General features: G+C 45.3%; 2 pseudogenes; both read left to right on the top strand.

Annotated features, from left to right (window-relative positions):
* Positions 1-1,282: 1,282 nt before the first annotated feature.
* Positions 1,283-6,277, top strand: LOC119514540 (annotated as a pseudogene).
* Positions 6,278-8,080: 1,803 nt separating this feature from the next.
* LOC119514534 lies at positions 8,081-20,754 on the top strand (annotated as a pseudogene).
* Positions 20,755-22,081: the final 1,327 nt, after the last annotated feature.

The following is a 22,081-nucleotide window of genomic DNA, read 5'->3' as shown; positions in this document are numbered from 1 at the left end:
AAGCCTGCCTGTAATTGTGCCTAAGAGCCTCCTCCTGAATACCTCTTTGTTGCTCAGATGTGGCCCTCTCTCTCTAGCTAAGCCAACTTAGCAGGTGAAATCAGTGCCCTCTCCCCTATGTGGGATCTGACACCCAGGGTGTAAATCTTCCTGGCAATGTGGAATATGACTCCCGAGGAGGAATCTAGACCCAGCAAGACGGGATGGAGAACATCTTCTTGACCAAAAGGGGGATGTGAAAGGAAATGAAATAAGCTTCAGTGGCAGAGAGATTCCAAAAGGAGCCGAGAGGTCACTCTGGTGGGCACTCTTACGCACAATATAGACAACCCTTTTTAGGTTCTAATGAATTGGAATAGCTAGCAGTGCATATCTGAAACTATCAAACTACAACCCAGAACCCTCGATTCTTGAAGACAATTGTATAAAAATGTAGCTTATGAGGGGTGACAATATGATTGGGAAAGCCATATGGACCACACTTCCCTTTATCTAGTGTGTGGATCGAGGAGTAGAAAAATGGGGGCAAAGAAAAAAAAAGAAAGAAAAAAGGCACCCAGTGTTCTTTTTTACTTTAGTTGTTCTTTTTCACTTTAATTTTTAGTCTTATTGTTTTTGTGTGTGTGGTAATGAAAATGTTCAAAAATTAATTTGGGGGATGAATGCACAACTATATAATGGTACTGTGAACAACTGAATGTACAGTTTGTATGACTGCATGGTATGTGAATATATCTCAATAAAATTGAATTAAAATAAAATTGGGGGTCATGTCTTAGCACGTCCAGGGGCAAACTCTTAGCTTAGCATCTCCAAACATCCTTCTATCCATATCACCGTCTCAGCTCCTGTGTCTTCTTGGTTCTTTCTCCCAGAATGTTTCTCTCTAAGCCCTTGGGGGTCCTGTCTTACCACATCCAGGGGCAAACTCTTAGCTTAGCATCTCCAAACATCCTTCTATCCACATCACCAAATGTCTCCAAGTGTCAGTGTCAGCCAGCTTTCAACCACCATCTCCAAAATGTCTCTCTTGGCTGTTCTGAGGTCCTTTTGTTTGTGGGCTCTTTTATAGGACTTCAGAGATTAAATCAAGAACCATGCTAAATGGGCGGGGCCACACCTCTATGGAAATAATCTAATCAAAGATATTACCCACAGTTGGATAGGTCCCATCTCCATGGAAACAGCCTAATCCAAAGATCCCAACCTAATCTACATTACTACATCTGCCCCCACAAAACTGCATTAAAGAACATGGCATTTTGGGGGACATAATACATCCAAACTGGGGCTCGAACACAACTGCCCAACAGCCCAGACCATGGGGTATGGTGGGGAAAACCAGCAGCAATTTTTCAAAGACCCAGGGGCCGGCGATCTCCTGGACAAAGATGAGGACAAGGACACAGGGTGGAACCGGGCCTCCCTGCCATCGGCTGTGGAGCAGACACCGTGAGAGTCGCCACCAGCACCTCACCTGGCAGCTCTTACGGGTCCTTTTCCTTCCACCGTCAGGGCCGGCAGGGCACAAGTCTCTCCCCGTGTAGACTCTGCTGCCCCGGGGCCCCCAGCAGGCAGCCCCGCTGCAGAGACCAGCACTTCCGGATGCAGAAGATGAGTTACAAGGCACTGAGGGATGAAAATTCTAAGCTAGCAAGAAAGCTGAATGTGGTTCAGAGCTTCTCTGAAACTCAAATGGAAATGGTGAGGACACTTGAGTGGAAATGAGAAGCAAAGATGCTGAAGGAGGAGAGTGATGAAGGTGACCTGGAATTGTGGTCCAGCAGGTGGTCCAGCTGGAGCCGATGACCAAATGGGCTATAAAGGCAGGAAATCACATTACAAAACAAGAAATGAGTTGGCTCCAGGCTCAGGTCTCCAACGCCCAGCGAGAGAATGATGCCCTGCAGCAGGGACCCAGCTTGTCCAGGATGGAGCAGAGCACCGACGTGACCTGCAGAACCTCCATGTCGTGATGAACACACACCCTCTTCAGTGAAGCAGCTGGTTTCTGGAGCAGAAACATTGAATCTCATCGCTGAAGTCCTAAAGTCTATAGATAGAATTTCTGAAGTGAAAGACAAAGGGGAGGACAAAGAATCTCGAGAATCTGTGGAACGCTTCCAGCCTAAAGCCCTATTTATGTCCTGCCTGCTTCATTCCGAAATGCAATTGTGTCTTTCGATATGCAATCTTCCCTGTAGGAAAAATATTTATCATGAGATACTCATTTCATGGCCTAAAACAAATTAGCAAATTGTGATCCAGGGGTAGCCGTGTACGTGAGTTTCACCAATAGTTTATATATGAAACCCTTGTGGTCGACTGTCTTATTTTATAGGCTCTGATAATCTATTGGAAGAAATTTTATAAAAGCCAGTTTTTTTTTTTTTAATTACTAAGCATGAAAACAGCAGTTCTGAAAAAACAACATTACAGGAACCCTATTATGGACCGATATCCATCTTGAACATAGATGCAAAAATTCTTAACCAAACTTCAGAAAATCACATCCGACATGATATTAAAAGGATGCTAATACATCCCAACTAAGTGGATTTTATCCAGAAATGCGGCTTGGTTTAACATTTAAAAAATCAATGTACTTTTCCATATTAACAAACTAAAAAAGAAACCATATGATCTCATTAAACACAGAAAATACATTTGACAAAATTCCTGATAAAAACCCTCAGAAAACTAGGAATAGAAGGGCACTTTCACATTTTAGGGGCATCTACACAAAACCTACAGCTAACATTGTAAATGGTAAAATCTGAATGCCTTCCTCCTGAGATCAGGGAAAAGGAAAGAATGTGAATTCAATTCAACATTGTACTGGGGGTTTAGATGGTGCAAACAGAGAAAAAAAGAAATAAATGTATCCAGTTTGAAAAGGCAGAAATAAAACCTCCTTTATTTGTAGATAATATGATTTTCTACATAGAAAGTCTTATGGGATCTATTTTTCAAAAGCTGCTGGAACTAACGTGAACAAAATGCATTTAGCAGTTGGCTGTGGAGCAGACACTATGAGACAAAGAGGAGGACAAAGAATCTTGAGACTCCATGGAATACTTCCAGCCTAAAGCTGCGTTTACATCCTGAAACCACTACCTGCTTTATTCAGAAATGCAACTGTGTCTTTAAATATGCAATGTTACCCAATTCAGGCTTGACGTGTCCTGGGGGGAGGGGAGGGCCCAGCGCGGGGCCAGAGCACGTGTGTCACGGTCGGGCAGCAACGGCCGCCTGCTCTCCTTGGCCAGCGGGTGAGCCATCGCTAATCACTGTGTCCCTTTTGAAGCAGAATGACCCTTAATCAAATCTGTAATTAGCATGCACACACACACACACACAAAGCCACTAGAACCAACAAGTGAGTTTAACAAGTTTGCAGGACCAATACACAAAAATTAATTTTATTTCTATATAAGAGCAATTAATGACCAGAAATTTAAATTTAAAAACAGTACCACTTACAATAGCATCAAATAACCTGAAATACTTAGACATAAATCAGCAAAATATGTGTAAGACCTGTACACTGAGAACTACAAAACACTGCTGAGAGAAATCAAAGCAAGACTGAATGAGTGGCAAGATATACCACGTTCATGGGTTGGAAGGGACATTGTTGTTAAGATATGGGTTCTCCCCAAATTGATCTATAAATGCAACACAATTCCAAGCAAAATCCCAACAGGCTTATATTTTGTTGTAGAAATTGGTAAGCAGACTCTAAAATTTATATGTAAATGTTAAGGACCTAGAATAGCCAGAACAATTTTAAGAAAGAATGAAGTTGGAGGGCTACTATAATCTGATGTCAGCACTTAATATACAGCTACAGTAAACAGAATAGTGTGGTATTAACACAAAGATAGCAAGTAGATTAATGGAACACAATACAGAATCCAGAAATACACCCACACCTATAGAGACAACTGATTTTTGGCAAAAGCAATTGAGTGGAGAAAGGAGAGCTTTCCAACAAATGAGCTAGAACAATTGACTATCCATATGCAAAATTACAAACTTTTATCCATACCTTACACCATATATAAAAAGTATACTTCAAAATGGATCATGGACTTGAATTAAAATCTTAAACTATAAAATTTGTAGAAGAAAACATGAGATAAATCTTGGCAACCAAAAAAGCATGATCTATAAAATAAAATATGGATAAATTGGACTTCGACAAAATCTAAAGCTTCTGCTCTTTATAAGACACTGTTATGAGAATGAGAAGACGAGCCATAAATTGGAATAACATATTTGCAAATCATATATCTGAAAGGACTTGTATCTAGAATGTATAAAGAACTCTCATAACTCAATAAGAAGAAAACAAATACTTCATTAAAAAATGGAAAAAATATTTGAATTAACACTTCACCAAAGGGCAGATATGTATGTTAAATAAGCACATGAAAAGATGATCAACATTATTAGGCATTAGGAAAATGCAAATTAATACCACAATGACATACTGCTACACACCTAATAGAAAGGCTAAAATTAAAAAGACTGACTATATCAAGTGTTGACAAGGTTGTAGAGCAACTGGAATTCTCATACACTGCTGGTAGGAATATAAAATGGTGCAGAAGATATCTAAGACAGTTTACAATTTCTTAAAAAGTTAAACAGACACCTTAATATATGATCCAGCATTCCACTCCTAAGTATTTACCCAAAGATAGTAAAACATGTCCATAAAGCAACCAAAGTGTCCATCAAATGATGAATGCGTAAACAAAATGTGGTATATGCATACAATGGATTAGTATTCAGCAGTAAGAAGGAATGAAGTCCTGAAGCACGTGACAACATGGATGAAATTTGAGGACATTATGTTGAGTGAAATAAGCCAGACACAAGAGGACAAATACTGTATGGTCTCACTAATATGAACTAATTATAATGAACAAACTCATGGAGTTAAAATCTAAAGTGAAGGTTACCAGGAGACAGAGTGAGGGTAGAGATTGGGGAGCTGGTCCTTAATTTGTGCAGAATTTTTAATAAGGTTGATTGTAAATGTTTGGAAATGGATAGAAGTGATGGTAGCACATTACTCTAAGTATAATTAACAGTCCTGAACTATGAGTGTGATTATGGTTGAAAGGGGGGGTTTAGGGTCCTATATGTCACTAGAAGGAAAGCTAGAGGATGAAACGGGACTGTATAACAAAATGAACCCTGTTTTGGACGATGACTATGGTTAATTGTATAAATATAAGAATGTTCTTCCATGAACCAGACAAATAAATGTACATCACTATTACAAAGTGTTAATGAAAGGTGGCACAGGGGGAAATGCACCTAATGCAGACTATGGACTACAGTTAGTAATATTGGAATATTCTTTCATCAGTTGAAACTAAGGTACTATGTCAATGCTAAGTGTCAATAATAAGGGGATATAAAGAGTATGGGACTTTTCTTTTTGGAGCAATGAGAAAGCTCTCAAACTGTGGTGATGAAGGCACAACTCTGTGGTTATACTGACAGCTATTGATGGTACACTTTGGATGCATTGTATGGTATGTGAATAAAACTGTTAAAAAAGAAAATGTCCATGGAAAGGCTTGTACCCAAATGCTCACAGCAGCTTTATTTGTAACAGTCAAACACTAGAAACAACACAAAAGTCCATCAGTAGGTAAATGGATAAGCAAATTCTGGCATAGCCATACAATAGAATATGGAAAACTGCTCAGCATGATACAAGCTATGACACGGATGAATCTCACTGTAATTATGCTGAGTAAAAGAAGCCAGACTGATAAAAAGTTTCCTGGGGGAAACTTTTAGGGGTGATTAAAAGGTTCAATATCTTGACTGGGGTGATAATTTTATATCAAAACTTACCAAATTGTACATGTGGAATAATAAAAGAAACATCAAAATTCACTTTAGCCAACTGCATCTTCTCTTGGTGGTTGTGCACCTGGTGTGGAGGCGGTGAGGCCCCACTTGGCCATAGACGTCATGACCTTAGAGCAAGTCCCTGGACTTCTCTGGGATTTCCTTCCCCAGCCAGTTGCATGGGAAGAACATTCTCTCCCGCCACCCCCCACACGGAGGTGGTGCCGTCTTTGAGGTCAAAGCTCCCGATTGTACTCGGCATCGAGCCTTGGACTTCTGGCAGGTGTGCAATGCGTGCTGGATGCGGGGTTTGGCTTCATGGTCAGCGGCCGTGGCTCCGGGCTGGAGCAGCCGCAGCCTCTCCCCCCTCGGCAGCCGCATCAGGGCGGCCGTGTTCTGAGTCGCTGCACGTGCCACCGTTTCCTATCTCGTATGGGAATAGCAGTTCTTCGTACTTTGCTTGGCTTACCTGGTTGCACTGATCTTTACGTTCAGGGCCAGGTGCTCCAAAGACGTGACTCCGCAGATAAGGAAAGGTGTGCGGGTCAAGGTTCCCAGGGACAGAAAGCGTGAGCCAAGGCCGCAGGTGGGTGAGGCCCGGTGGGCCTGCGTTTGCCCAGCTCCCGCTCGTGAGGAGCTCCCCGTCGCGCTCGGCCGGGCTGTGCCGAGTGAGGCACTTTGTAGGAATAAGTGGAAGGCCCGCTACAGAAAACGAACTTTTCCAGAACCATAACACATTCAGTTTTCATGCATAAAAGGAAAGAACGCCAACTGAAAATTATGTATTTATTGAAGCAGGACCCAAAGACCTCTTCTTCTAGACACTAATTGGTCCAATAGCTAATATTCCACACTGTGTGCACCTGAATGGAGAAAATTCGGTCTTTTTATTAATTTGGACTGTGCTGCTCACAGCTAAACCATTTGGATGATGGACTGTTCTGGAAGCCCAGGCTTGGCCTCCACTTCCTGTTCTGACCATCTTACCCCTCACCATTTGCAGAGGAGGAGCCTGAGACCCGGAGGGGCAGTGGAGTCTGCTCGGCAGGGTCTTAGCAGGGTCCGGACAGCCCCCAGCTTCCCGACAAGGCAGTGTGTGTGTGTGTGTGTGTGTGTGTGTGTGTGTGTGCGTGTGTGTGTGTGCTTGGGCGTGTGCACGTTTATGTCTACATGTTGTATGCCCGTATGCGTGTGTGTCTGTATGCATGTTTGTGCCTGTGTGTGAGCTTGTGTGTGCATGTGTGTGAGTAAGGAGCAGTGGGCCGTTTGTTCTTTTTTGGGCCCTGGGGCTGGCTCCCTGCTCTGCTCCGTGGTTAGCTCCCTTGGGGGGCAGCAGCCCCGGGTGAGAGTTGTGGCCAGAGGAAGCCGTCTGCCTGCCTGTCGTCTGCCTGGGGAGCCCTCAGTGCAGTGTATCTGGGGTGCTTTCCCAGAACTTTCGGAGCCCACTCGGGCATCAGAGCCCTGCCCTCCTGGGGTAACTGACTCAGTGCCCCTCTATCAGTTGGTGTCTGATGACCTTCATGATTGTGGGCACAGAATGGGGAAATCTTGAGGGAGGTGCAGTATCCTGGGGCCACTAACAGCTTTCCCATCTCCAGCCCTGAAGCAGTGGGGACAGGGGCCACAGCTCCAGGGCCCCTCCCTCCTTCTGATCCACGGCTCTTCTCCACTGGCAAAACCCAAGCCCAAGGTGGGGGGGTGGGCAAGGGAGCCATTGACACAAGTCCACATCGGGGCACAGAGTGTGAGGAAGGAGGGTGCCTCCAGCCAGGTAATATTTTCAGACCCTCCCACCTCTCCTTTATAGGGTCATGGGTTTTCAGCCTTGGAAGGGAACTTAGAGAACATCTAGTCAACTCTCCACCTTTCATCAACATTCTTGACAATGGTCTAGCCTAGCCTCTGCTTGAATACCACCAGTGACGGGGAGCTCACTATCTCTCAAGGCAGCCCACTCCTTTTTCTTCCCAACCATTTTCAGACAGCTTCCATTGTTAGGGTGCCCTACCTGCCACTTCCCAGATCTTCCTTCCTGGAACTTCCACCCATTCACCATTGCTTTCTTAGCCTTTCCATTCATCATTCCCCTTTCAGGCCCATTCCCAGTACCTCCGTAATGACTGGCCTGGAGAATAGGAGCTGGATCACGAGTGTTCTGCCCCTCAACCCTCTGCCCTCTGGATTCTGCTGTTGTTGCAGAAAAGGAACCCTCCTGATCAACAACATCTTTGCCATCATCCCCGCCATCCTCATGGGAGTCAGCAAAGTGGCCAAGGCTTTTGAGCTGATCATCTTCTCCCGAGTGATTCTGGGAGTCTGTGAAGGTATTGGGGGCGACAGCTGGAGCGCCAAGCCCGGGCTCAGGTTCACCAGCCGGGGAGGGTCTCTGAGACGGACATGCCCAGAGCCACTGGCCACGGCCGGAGGCTGGGCTGGGCGGAGGTGGCTGTGCTCTGCTCCTCCCGGCTCTAAGTGGGCGCTTTCCCCTGCCGGGGCAGCCTCCCATCTTGGTTCTCAGGCCCTTGTGAACCTCGTTCCTCTGTCCCCTGCCCTTTGTATAGCAAAATTTTCGATCAGGAAGGCTCTTTAAAAGCATACTTGTACCTGGGCGTGTAAAGAGCTGATAAGGTTTACAAGGTAACTTCCAGGGAGTATATGCTTTAAACTGAGGATAAGGGGCTTCAAGCAAAAAGAACCCAGAATTCGGGGCCTCAGTCAGCAGCAAGGGGGATTCTTAACTATAATGAATCCTTGTATTAAAAAGAAAAGTAAGCAGATAAGTAAAATATGTTGGAAGAAAATCAGAATAAACCCAGGCAAAAGAGTTAAGTCCCTTTGGGTAAGAGACACAGAGGGGCCTCGGACCCCTCCCCTGTCCCCGTGGGGTCTGAAGATTCAGAAGGGGTTTCCTTAAAAGCCAAACGAAACGGTCAGGAGTGGCCCATTTCCACCTGCCCAGAGGGGAGGGACGCAGGCTGGCAGTGGCCCCTGAAGAAGCTCCGGGCCTGTGAAATGGAAGTGAATGAAACTGGCCGGGGCGGCTGGGCCCACCGTGCTCCTTGGCCCACCGTGCTCCTCCCTGACTTTCCTTTCGCCTGAACCAGGCGTATCATACAGCGCCCTTCCCATGTACCTGGGGGAGCTGGCTCCCAAGCAGCTGCGGGGTGCGCTGAGCACCATGACCGAGGTTTTTGTCATCCTGGGAGTCTTCCTGGCTCAGATCTTCAGCCTGCAGGCCGTCCTGGGGAACCCCACAGGTAACCGGCAGCACCAGAGGTCAGAGGTGGGGAGGGACCCCGGCGAGCAGCGGGCACCCTGGGAGCAGTCCCTGGCTGAGATGGAACCACACTGCGCTGGATGGGGTCAGGGGAGGATGGAGAGGTGACCTTGGGGTTGAGCAGGCTGGACCTTGGTGGACACTGGTGACCTGGACCAGGACAGTTTGGGTGGTGTGGGGGAGTAGGTGTAAGAGTGTTTGGGAGGAGCAATAGGGGCCACCAGGTGAAGTCTTGCTCTAAAGGGACAGAGAAGCTGGGAGAGGTGTGGGGTGGAGAGAAGAGGGTTTCTGCGGGGAGAAATGAATGCAGGAGCAGGCAGGTAGAGAGCCAGGTAGGTCTCCAGGGGCTGGGGAGCCTGGGGATGCTTCTGCCTCCTTGGAGAAGGATGATTCAAGGTGGAGGAGGGGAGAGCAGGTGGGAGGACGGAGAAGGAAACAGGAAGTAGTCACCCAGGGGCATGGCCAGAGAATGGCCTGGAAATGGGGCCGGCTGCAGGCGTGGGAAAACATATTCAAATTACCCAGTTCCACCCCAGGTGGGTGCATCAGTGTTTCTGTATTTCCCACAAAACCTTGAAGAGGTTGTGAGGCTCTGAGCCCAGAAGGTGCTTGATGAAAGCTCATTAAGTGTCAAGAGTCCCCGAGGGCCCTGAGTCAGCTGAAAATTAAACTCTCCAACTTCAATTAGACAGACTCGAACCGATGGGATTTGGAGGAAAATTATACAGGCCTACCCCTGCTACTCACTGCATGTTTCAATGTATTCAATCCTCACGAATCCTTATATCATACCTGTTGTTATTAATCATCTCTAGTTTACTGATGAGAAAACCGAGGCTTGGAGAGGTTAAATGGCTTGTCCAATTTGCATCATAGAAAACAGGGGTGGGAGGTAGATTCTGTCCTCGTGGTCAAATCTCAGGACCACCCCCATATCCAAAGCTTCGGGACACAGCTCAGGGTCCCCAACCCCACCCTAGCCTCCCGGGAAGCAGAGATGACGAGATTTCCAGTCCTCTAATTAGGAACGAGATATGGCTTCATTTTCTCTGGGGAACAATTTTTTTAAATATATTTCTTTTTATTGTGGAAGCAAAATAAAATTTGCCATTTTAACCTTTTCTAAGTGTACAATTCACTGGCACAAAGTACATCCACATTGTTGTGCCACCATCACTACCATCCGTTACCAACATTTTTCATTATCCCAACTGAAACTCAGCACCCATGAAGTCACAACTCCCCATTTCTCCTTCTCCCCCATTGATCTACTGTCTGTCCCTATGAATTTGCTAATTTTAAATATTTCATAGAAATGAAGTCATACATCTATCTTTCTGTGTCTGGCTTATTTCACTCAACATGATGTCTTTAAGGTCCATCCATGTTGTTGCCCGCTTCAGCACTTCCTTCCTTTTGATGACATAATATTCCACTGCATGGATGTACCACATTTTGTTTATGAACATTTTGTTTATCTGTTGATGGACACTTGGGTTGTTTCCACTTTTGGCTATCGTGAAGAATGCTGCTATGAACTTTGGTGTATAAGTATCCGTTTGAGACCCCGTTTTCAATTCCTTTTGGAATATACCTAGAAGTAAAATTGCCAGGTCATATAGTAAGTCTATTTTTAACTTTTTGAGGAATTGCCGAACTGTTTTCCACACACTGCACCATTTTAAATTCCCACCAACAATATACAAGGGTTCTAATTTCTCTTCATGATCACCAACAGTTGGCACTTTCCTTTTTTTAAAAAATAATAGCCATTTTAGTAGATGCAAAGTGATATTGCTTTGTGGTTTTGATTTGCATTTCCCTAATGGCTAATTATGGGGAGCAAACTTTTTTTTACATTTTTAAAAACTTTTAATTTTGAAATAGTTTCAAATGTACAGGACAGTTGCAAAAACAATACAAACTTCACACAGAGGATGTAACCCCCTTCCAAGATACCCAGACCCACCAGTTCCAACATTTTGCCGTCTTTGCCGTATCATTCCACCTTTCTATCTTCTGAACACTTGAGAGCAGGTTGTACACATCATACAGCCTGAACATGTATAATTCCATTTAGCCTACAAACAAGAATATTCACCCATGAAATCACCTGAAATGCAGTCACCAAGTTCAAGAAATGTAACATTGCTATTAAACTTACATTCCATATTCCAGTATTTTCTTATGTTCTTTTGAGCCATTTGTCCTCCTTCTTAGATCCCATCCAGTGTTGTGTATTGCATTCAATTGACATTCTTCAGTTTCTCTTCCTTTCTTTCTTTTTCAATTGTGGAAACATATATACAACGTAAATCTTCCCATCCCAACCCCTCCTAAGCATACCATTCAGTGAGATTAATTACATTCACAATGTCGCAGTACCTTCCCCACCAACCATTACTAGAACTTTCCCTATATCTCAGACAGAAACCCTACTCTCATTTTACATTAACTCCCTATTATCCCTGCCTTCACACCCCTAGTAACCAGTACTCTACTTTCTGACTCTGTAAGTTTGCCTACTCTGATATTTTCTTTGTGGTTGCCATGGAGCTTACATTTAACATCCTAAATCTATAACAATCTCATTTGATTTGATACCAATATAACTACTTAATAGCATGCATAAACAATATTCCTAGGCCCCTTTGTCCCCTCACCTTTACAGGTTATTGTCACAAATTCCATATTTATACATTGTGTCTTCAAAAGCATTGGTTTATCATTTCATTTTAAGCATTTGCTTCTTAGACCCTGTAGGAAGTAAAAAGTGGAGTTACAAATCAAAAATACATTTCTGGCAATTATATTTACCCATGTCATTATCCTCACCAGAGGATAATGCACCTTTGATCTATTGTCTATTGTTCCTTTCAATCTGCAGAACTCTCTTTAGCATCTCTTGTGGGACCTGTTTAATGAGACAATCTCCTTCAGCTTTTGTTTCTCTAGGAATGTTCTAATTCCTCCCTCATTTGTAAAGACTGTTTTGCCAGACACAGAATTCTTGTTTGGCAATTTTTTGCTTTCAGCATTTAAAATGCCTTCCCACTGCCTCCTTACTTCCATGGTTTCCAATAAGAAATTGGCACTTAATCTAACTGAGGCTCCCTTGTATGTGACATGTTGCTTCTTTCTTGTGGCTTTCAGAATTTTCTCTTTATTTTTTGGCATTTTCCAGCTTTATAATAACATGGCATAATGTGGATCTACTTGGGTTTATCCTATTTGGAGTTTGTTAAGCATCTTAAATGTGTGTATTCATTTTTTTGTTAAATTTGGGAAGTTTTCTAGCCACTATCTGAATATTGTCTCTGCCCCTTTATCTCTTTTTTCTCCTTCTGGGACTTCCACTATGCATATAGACCAATATGCACATATGCATTTTGGTGTCCCACAGGTTCTTCAGGCTCCGTTCACTTTTCTTCATTCTTTCCTCTTTCTGTTCTTCAGACTGGATGATTTCAGTTGTCTTGTCTTCAAGTTCACTGATTCTTTCTTCTGCCACCTCCAATCTGTTGTGGAATCCCTCATGGGAATTTTAATTTTTTGTTACTGTAGTCTTCAGCTCTCTTTGGTTTCTGTTCATAATTTCCATCTCTAAATTGATATTCTCCTTGTGTTCATCCATCATTTTCCTGATTACTTTGTCCATGTTTTCCTTTAGCTCTTTGAGCATATTTAGAACATTTTTTTTATCAAGTCTTTGTCTGGAATTTCCCAGGTCTGACCCTCCTCATTGATGGTTTCAAATGCTTTAATCTTCTCCTTTGCCTGGACCATCACTTCCCGTTCCTTTGTGTGTTTTGTAATCTTTCATTGAAACCTGGACATTTTGATATTTTGATGTGCTATTGCTGGAATTTAGATGCTGAGACATCTGCTCCTTAAGCTTATATCCATCTAGTGTTATGACAGAGCTTTCCTTGAATGCCAGGAGCTAACAAAAAAGAAGAAGTAGGAGGAGGAGGAGGAGGAGGAAAGGAGGAGGAGGGAAAAAGAAAAACATCTTCCCCAGTCTTTGCAGATTGCCCTGTGAGAGCACCTCCCCCTAGGGTTTATCCATACAATGAGTTTAAAGAATAGCTCCAGGCCAAAGTGTAGGGGCCAACTTGATCCTTTCTGCTCAGATGCCTTATCTTGGGAACGTGTGTATTTGGTCCTAGGAACTCCCCCATCTACACAGACCTGGATGTCCCCTCTTCCCTGGGATACAGTTTCCAGATGGTCTGGGCACTGTGCTGTATATCCTACAACCGGCAATACTTGCGCTTTCTATAGGAGAGCTTGGTGAGCCGCCTTCTACATACAGAGCAAATTCTGGGACAGCAAGTCGCTCACACCACCAGAGAGATTGGGCCAGATACTCACGCTCCCAGTATGTGCACAAGGGTCACTCTGCTCCTTCTGGAACTGGGGCCGAGGATCTGCACTGGGAGCAGGGGTGAGCTGGAGAGAGGCCAGCCAGGGCACCATGAGATCCCACTGCTTTTAAGTGGCCTTTTTCTTGATCCGGTGCTCGCCAAGTTACCGCAGTCCTTTAACTGTTTCCTGGAACTTTCAGAATGATGCTTCTGCCAGTTCTTGCTGGTCATCCAAAACTTCCATGGGGGTGGTGGAAACCTGAAGCATCTCATTCTGCCATCTTGATCAAGGTGGGGCTGGGAGCAAACTTTTAACTCATATGCTCTTCTTATGAAAAACCATGTTCTTCTTGCAAAATGAATTAATAACACCATCTCTTGAATAATCATTATTGTCTCCATTTTTAATGGTGAACCCCTGTGGATGGGTCTTAGGCAGCCACCTGTTGTCCCCAGAGTCCTTGGCTCTCACCGGAGGCAGGAACGCTGTGGGCGAGTGACCTCCTGAGAGGAGGGTGTTCTGGGGGAAGGTCAGCTGGGGGTCCCCAGGGCATCCCTACTGGCTCAGAGTCTCCAGGTCACGGTCCCAGTTCCTTCCAGGCTAGCCTGTGCTCTTGGCCACCACAGGAATCCCGGCCCTGCTCCAGCTCCTCTCCCTGCCCTTCTTCCCCGAGAGCCCTCGCTACACTCTGATTCAGAAAGGAGACAAAGCAGCAGCACGTCGAGGTACGGGGGACCCAGGCTGCCCCGTCAAAGCCCTCCTTCGCCACTCCATGCCCCTGCCACCCCTCCCCCCACGCCTTCAGTGGCCCTCCCGAAATGCCCAAAGCCCCGAGTGAGCAGGGGATGGGTTGGGGGGCACACTGGAGATGCACACACCCTAAGGGACAGAAGTGCCGCTGGGGCAGGGGGCATCCACAGTGGGGTTCAGGGCGGCTCTGGGGTGCAGTAGACGGGCGTGGTAAGAGGAGAGGCTGCTCTGGGTGGGGTGGGGTTGCAGCAGGGCAGTGGTCCCAGCACTCGGGGGACGCTCAGCCCCTGCCGTGGGTGACACTCTGCTCCCACAGCCCTGAGGAGGCTGAGGGGCCGGCCGCACGTGGAGGACGAGGTGGAGGATATGCGCCTGGAGCAATGGGCCGAGGAGGCCTAGGGCCGCCTGTCTGTGCTCAGCCTCCTCTTGTTCCGGTCCCTCCGCTGGCAGCTCATCTCCATCACCGTGCTCGTGGCCGGCCAGCAGCTCTCCGGGGTCAACGCGGTAGGCAGGGTGCACAGGGCCAGGTGTGGGGGAGGGGAGGGTGCCAGTCCCCGAGCCAGGGCCTCCGGTGGCTCTGCAAGGTCCTCTCTCAGGACCCAGGATCCACTGAGAGCAGATGTGATTAAATACTATGAGGAGTATTCATATTATCACCGTGGGCAAAGCTCAGTTCTGTAGAAGGATGAGCAAGGGAGCTGGTGAGGTGGGTCGGGACACAGCGGACGAGCCCGAGGCCCAGTTGGCAGCGGCGAGGGGCATCACGCCTTATTGCACGGGTGCTTTTGTTTACAAGTGATGGGGCCCCTGGAAGTGGCTTAGGCAAAGCCGACTTAATTTGCAGAAACAGCTCAGTCAACCGAGGCCAAGGAAGCAGCTTGGCCTCTGGAACAGCCCGGAAGCAGGGACAGAATGTCATAGGAAGTCCAGGATGTCCTCACTCTGTCTCAACTCCACCTCGCCCCGTGGGTCCACTTTATTCTTCTCTTGCTACAGAACATTTCCCTTTGCTTCCCATCTCAAGAGAAAACATCTCCCCCCAGTACTTCCTCCCACTCTAAGAGGACCTAGACTGGGATGAGGACGGAGATCTCCTGGCCCCTGGCCAGCTTCCCAGGGGAGGGCAGTCACTCGGGCCAGCTCAGGTCGGGAGCCCACCTCGGACGCACTAGGCTGGAACCCACTGGGGGCATCTTTCTCCGTGGGTGTGGGTGCTTCTGCTCTAACTGCATCTGTCGATGGGCAGAGGCTCAAAAAGGGGGGAGTCACTCCCCAGAAATGTAGGCGTCGCATGGGTGAGCCCATTGGTGCCCGAGGAACATATCAGGAAGGGGGGCCTCTGGGCCTCTGAGGATTTGAGGCTGTTCAGCACGTCCATCCCAGGGGAGGGGCCCACCCAGGCAGGGCCCGGGCAGAGCCGGCCCTCGTGCTTTGGTTTCAGATCAACTACTACGCAGACACCATCTACGCCGCCGCGGGCCTGGCAGCTGCCCACTCCCAGTACATGGCGGTGGGTGCCGGCGTGGTCAACATGGTGATGACCGTCAGCTCGGTGAGTGCGGGGCAGGGGAGGGTCTCAGAGCAGCTGCTCCCCCAGGCACAGAGGGTGCCCCCAAAGTCCTCTTGGATGTGTGGGGGGGTTCTGGCCCTCACTGGGAGGGGCCTGGCCTCGTGGCTGCGCTCCTCCTTACGAGACCTTGAGCAGGTCACTCAAACTCCTCAGTTTCTTCCTTTGGAAATGGCTGTGGTGACCGCCATATCCGGGATTCTTAAGGATAAGTCTTAAGGCCATAAAGTGTCCAAGGTAGCACATCAGCAGTTGGGTATCTTCACTGGAGGATGGCCAATGGCATCCGGAAAACTTCTGTTAGCTGGGAAGGTACATGGCTGGCGTCTGCTCCAAAGTTCTGGTTTCAAAATGGCTTTCTCCCAGGACGTTCCTCTCTAGGCCTCAGCTCCCCTTCAAAATGTCACTCTAAGTTGCTCTTTGGGCATTTGTTCTCTCTTAGCTTCTCTAGAGCAAGAGTCTGCTTTCAATGGCCATCTTCAAACTGTCTTTCATGTGCAGCTCCCTCTCTCAGCTCCTGGGCATTCTTCAAAGTGTCCCTCTTAGCTGTAGCAAGCTCTCTCCTTCTGTCTGAGCTTATATAGTGCTCCACTAAACTAATCAAGGCCCATGCTGAATGGGTGGGGCCACACCTCCATGGAAACTATCCAGTCAGAGTCATCACCCACAGTTGGGTGGGGCACATTTCCATGGAAACAACCTAAGCAAAACATTCCAACTTAATCCCCACTAATATATCTGCCCCCACAAGATTGCATCAAAGAACATGTCTTTCTCTGGGGGACGTAGTATACACAAACTGGTACAACCAGGAACTAACAGCAACAACAAAACACCTTTCCCAGTCTTTGCATATGGGCCTGTGCAAGTGTTCTCCTTCAGAGTTTAGCTGGCCCAACAAGAGTCTGACGAACAGCCCAAGGTGCAAGTGTATGGTCCTCCCAGTCTTTTCTGAACATGTCTCTTGTCCTGGGCATGTATTCCATGGCCATAGGAATTCCCCCATTTACACAGATCCAAATGTCCCTTTTACCCTAGGAGAGTCTTCCCTCCCAGTCACGGTGCTGGGTTGTATGTCTTAAAACCAGTAATCCTTTGTCCCAGGCAGCTGTGATTTGATTGTTTTCTTAAAGCATATCAGCTGCCCTCTGAGTCACTTCTATGCAATGCTAATTTCCAAATGAAGTATTATAAGAAAACAGAAACACATAGAGAATATCATAACATACATCCATACCTACCTCTGAGTTTTGACAAATCTTAACCTTTTTTGCCATATTTTCTTCAACTCTTACTTTCTTTTTATATAAAACCTAACAGATATAGTTGAAGCCTCCTATGTGTCCCTTCCAATCCCTTCCCTGTAATCCCCACCCAGAGTCAATCTCTCTCACAGATTTGGGGTTCTTCATTTCCAGTCATGCTTTCCCTATTGTTACATTTCAAATAATGGCAACATTCTGCATATATCCTGCAACTTGGTTTTTTTTGGTTTGATGTTGAGTTCTGGTGGCATGTTCAAGATGATCCATGTGGCTCTAATTTGTCCATTTGTATTGCCAGGCAAGATTCTGTGGAAGGAAAAGATCACAATTTCTTCACCCATTCCACTGAAGGGGGGCATTTAGGGAGTTTCCATTGCTTTGTTTTTGGCAAACAGGGCTATAGAACATTCTGGTAGAATTCTTGTGTATGGGAACTTGAATATCTCTAGGATAAATACCTTCATTGGAGTTCCCAGCTTGTGGCCTGCCCTATGGAATTTGGACTTGCCCATCCTCACAGCTGCATGAGCCAATTTCTATTAAAAACCCCATAATATTTAATTTTATATATATATATATATATATGTATATATTCCCTGCCAGCTCTGTTTCCCTAGAGAACCTTGACTGGTACAGACTCCAGGTGACCAGCCCACCTGCACCTCCCACCCTGTCCAGCACCTTCTCCCGATGGCTGTGGCTGAAGGGCACACCTGATTCACACCCCTCCAGGGCATGTCCTAGCTGTGTGATGATGGATTCACTGAGCACCCCCGCCTCATCTGCTTAATAAGGATATTGAGGACCTGGGAGATTCCCAAGGACTTAGAAGATGTTTCAGACCCGAAGAGGATTTTAATAACTCAAAAATTGCAACTACTACCACCAAAGTAACTCACATACATGCACACAAATAAACCCCTGTTAATTGAAATAATAATTTCAGTAGCAGAATTATAGATATAATTTCCTTTTTATAGCAAAAAAGATTATATTTGATTATTTGATTTGGGCTGTGAGTGCACTTTTTTCATGGGGTGCCATATATATTCTTTTCTTGCACTCTAACTCTTAATCTGTCGGTATTTTTAAAATAAAGGAGAAAGCATTAAAAAAAGTTGAGGGGAAGTAATTGGAAGGAGGTAGTAAGTTCAACAATAATTTTTAAATTAGTTTTTTTGTATTAGATAAGTTATAGGTTTACAGAAATATCATGCACAAAATACATAAAATACAGAGTTCCCATATACCACCCTATTATTAACACCTTGCATTAGTGCAGTACATATTTATAATTCATGAAAGAACATTTGTGTAATTGTACTATTAATATAGTCCATCATTTACAATAGGGTTCACTGTGTTGTACAATCCTGTGTTTTGTTTTTTTAAAAGGTTTATTCTAGTAACATATATACAACCTAGAATTTCCCCTTTTAACCATATTCACATATATAATTCAGTGCTGTTAATTACATTCACAATGTTGTGCTACCATCACCACCATCCATTCCCGAAGTTTCATCATCAACCCAAATAGAAACTCTACAATTTAAGCACTATCTCCCCATTCCCTATCCCCAACCCAGCCCCTGGTAACCTATATTCTAGATCCTGACTATGAGTTTGCTTATTCTAACTATTTCATATCAATGAGATCATAAATGTTTGTTCTTTTGTGTCTGGCTTATTTCACTCAACATGATGTCTTCAAGTTTCACCCACATTGTTGCATGTATCAGAACTTCATTCCTTTTCACAGTGGAATTATATTCCATTGTCTGTATATACCACATTTTATTTACCCATTCATTGGTTGATGGACACTTGGATGGCTTTCATCTTTTGGCAACCGTGAATAATACTGCTGTGAACATCGGTATGCAAATATCTGTCTGAGTCCCTGCTTTCAGTTCTTTGGGCTATATACTTGGTATAAACCTAGTAGTGGGATCGCTGAGTCATATGGTGATTCTATACTTAGCTTTCTGAGGAACCACCAAGCTGTCTTCCACAGCGGCTGCACCATTTTACATTCTGGGTGGGGATTCATTTTAATGTGTTTGACAAGGAGTGACGTGGCTTCTCAAAGGTAAGAATGCTGGGAAGGGGGCCTACAAAGGTTTTTAAAACAGCCCTGGGCTTAAAACACAGAGGGATGATGTGCCCACAGCAAGGGAGGGCAAATGATGAGGCAGCGGGCTCACTTATGGGAGGTTTCCCTGCCCAAGTGGGGAAAGAAGCGAGCAAATTGAGTCAGGATGCATAGCACTGTAGGAGCTCTAAAGTAAAAATAAGCAACAAAAAGCAACCCACTGGCACAGCCAGTGAGATTCTCCTAATTCAAAGGGGAGATTCTGATTCTGCCAAATGACATCATCCAGCACATTAAGGGAATGTTGTTAATCTGAATGTTATTGGGTTTGTATTTAGTTTGTAACTTGGTTTCATGGCTGTACAGGAGTCCAGGGAGTTGACACCTAGCTTAATGTCTTAAGGAATGGTATAATAAAAATCATTTCAATCAACCTAGTCCAGCAGGAAGAGTCTTCTTCCTTTTGGAGGACCTGTGTGTATATGACTTGAGTTTGGGGACTGCTGATAGGGACTTGGGGCCCTGCTGAAGGGCTCTGAGCAGGGGGTGGCCTGGTGGGAGCACGGCTTGAGGGGGGTGCATTGGGGAGCTTGTTCTGCATGACCAGCAGCACTTGGAGCAAGGCTGGCATGAAGCCTGAATGCCCCGAGGACAGGGATGGGGGTCTTCTTTTGAGACCCCACAGTGCCAAGGTAGGACGTAGGATTCTGCAGGAAGACTGGCCCCACCCTGGGATTCCCTGTGTGGCAAGAGTCTCGGGTCTCCAGGCTGATGGAGAAAGAAGCACCTTCCCTCGTGACCTGTGGATCCCCTAGGCCAGCTCAGCATACTGAGGCTTCGGCTCGCAGCTGCTGAATAAGAGGTACCAGGAGGAAGACGATTCTTCTTCTTCTTTTTTTTTTTCATTCCTCACATCCAACCCATTAGTAAATAATTTTAATTTACCTCCAAAATATACCCCGGCCCAGCCCCTTCACTGCCAGCATCCTCCATCCCTCACCTGGCCTGTGACAATCCCTCCCCACCGCTCTCCCTGTTCCATCTTTGTCTCCCAATAGCCTCTTCTCCACACATGGCCAGAGGGTGGGTTTTAATGCAAACACTGCTCTCCAACCCTCATGGCAGTTATCATGGGCTGGGGGTAGGGGAACAGGTAATTAATTATTGCATAATGTGTACAGAGTTCCAGTTTGGGGTGATGAAAAAGTTTTGGTAATGGATGGTGGTGATGGTAGCACAACATTGTAAATACCACTGAATGGTACACTTAAAAATGGTTTAAGTGACAAATTGTATGTTACATATATGTTACCACAACAAAAATTTAAAGAAAGCAAACATGACCACAACTCTAGTGGCTTCTTCCTGGGCTCAGAATAAGATTCAAACTCCTCCTGCATGATTTACCTCCACCCCTTCTCCTCCCTGCTTCCCTTGACTCACTTGGCTCCAGCTACACTGTTCTCCCTGATGCTCCTGGAGAATGCAAACTCACCAGGTTTAGGGCCTGTGTCCGGGCTGGTCCCCCTGTGGGACACTGGTCCTCCAGGGCTGAGCGTGGAGGCTCTTTCTCACAGTCAAGTCTCATTACAAACGTCGCCTGCCCAGAGCAGAGGGACACTTTCCTGATCCCCCGGATGGTGCAGGCTGCGCCTGCCCCTAATCCATCACTCTGCTTCCAGTCTTACCACTTCCTGGACTTGTCTTGTTGATGTATTTATCACGTTTTATACCTAAATCTGCAGTAGATCTCGAGCCCCATGAGGGCCATGTCTGTCTTGTTCATTGTTGAGTCTCCACCACCTAGAAAAGGGCCTGGCACATAGCAGGTGCTCAGTGAAGTTTATCAAGTGAACACTGAGATGCTACTTCACACCCATGAGAATGGCTATAATCAAAAAGACATGATAACAAGTGTTAGTGGAGACGTAGAGAAATTTGAACCCTCCTACATTGCTGGTGGGAATGTAAAATGGTATTGTCACTTTAGAAAATAGTCAGTTTCTCAAAAAGTTAAATATGGAGTTTTATACAACCCAACAGTTCTACTCCTAGGCATCTGCCTAAGAAAAATGAAGCTACGTTAATACCCCAAAACTTGTACCTGCTTCAGTATCTCACTTTCAATAACTGTCAGAACAACTAGACAGAAGATCAACAAAGAAAGAGAAGAGATGAGCAATATAACCCAACTAGACCTAATACTCCACTCAAAAGCAGCAGAATACACAATACACATTCTTCTCAAGTGCACATGAAACATTCTCCAAGATAGACCATATGTTAGGCCATAAAACAAGTCACAATGAATTTCACAGACTTGAAACCATATAAAGTATGTTTCTGACCAAATGCAATAGCATTAGAAATCAATAATGGAGGGATATTTGGGAAATTCACCAAGTAGTGAAAATTAAACAACACACTCCTGAATAACCAATGGGTCAAAGAAGAAATCACAAGGAAAAATAGAAAATACTTTGAGATCAATGAAAATGGAAGCACAACATAACAAAACTTCTGAGATGCAGACAAAACAATGTGAAGAAGGAAATTTAAATGTGTAAAGGTTTATATTAAAAAAGAAGAAAGACCTGAAGTCAATAACCTAAACTTCCACCTTAAAGAACTAGAAAAAGAAGAACAAACTAAAACCCAAAGCAAGCAGAAGAAAGGAAATAATAAAGATTGGAATGGAAATAAATGAAGTGGAGAATAGAAAAACAATAGACAAATCAACAAAACCAAAAGCTGGTTTTTTAAAAAGATCAACAAAATTAACAAATATTTAGGTAAACTGACCCAGGAAAGAGAAGACTCAAACTACTAAAATCAAGACTAAAAAAGGAGATGTTACTACCAACCTTAAAGAAATGAAAGGA

Source organism: Choloepus didactylus, chromosome 2 (genome assembly GCF_015220235.1).
Source record: "Choloepus didactylus isolate mChoDid1 chromosome 2, mChoDid1.pri, whole genome shotgun sequence".
NCBI lineage: Eukaryota > Metazoa > Chordata > Mammalia > Pilosa > Megalonychidae > Choloepus > Choloepus didactylus.
This window is presented reverse-complemented; position numbering and strand designations above follow the sequence as displayed.